We start from the raw sequence: 291 nt of genomic DNA, 5'->3' as shown, positions 1-291 counted from the left end.
GAGGTGGTAGTTCTTCCTCAAAATAAGGTTTATTTATGTAATTTATTTTCTGAATTGTGTGCCAGCAATTTGTTACCTGTATCTTTAAATACCATTATTGATATTTTTTCAGCCATGCAAGCCATTTTGGGTGAAGGCAAGGCTGTTCAGTTTTTGTTTGTTTGTTTGTTTTGTTTTGTTTTTTTCATTAAGGAGAATGGGAAACTATATCGTGAACATGCGGAAAACAGCAGTGTGGTACTGATGCATTTCTTCCTCCATGCCTTAAGAAAAATTGACCACATTCTGTCA

This window comes from Malaclemys terrapin, chromosome 1 (assembly GCF_027887155.1).
Source record: "Malaclemys terrapin pileata isolate rMalTer1 chromosome 1, rMalTer1.hap1, whole genome shotgun sequence".
NCBI lineage: Eukaryota > Metazoa > Chordata > Testudines > Emydidae > Malaclemys > Malaclemys terrapin.
The sequence above is the reverse complement of the archived record's forward strand: the minus strand, read 5'-3'. Positions refer to the sequence as shown.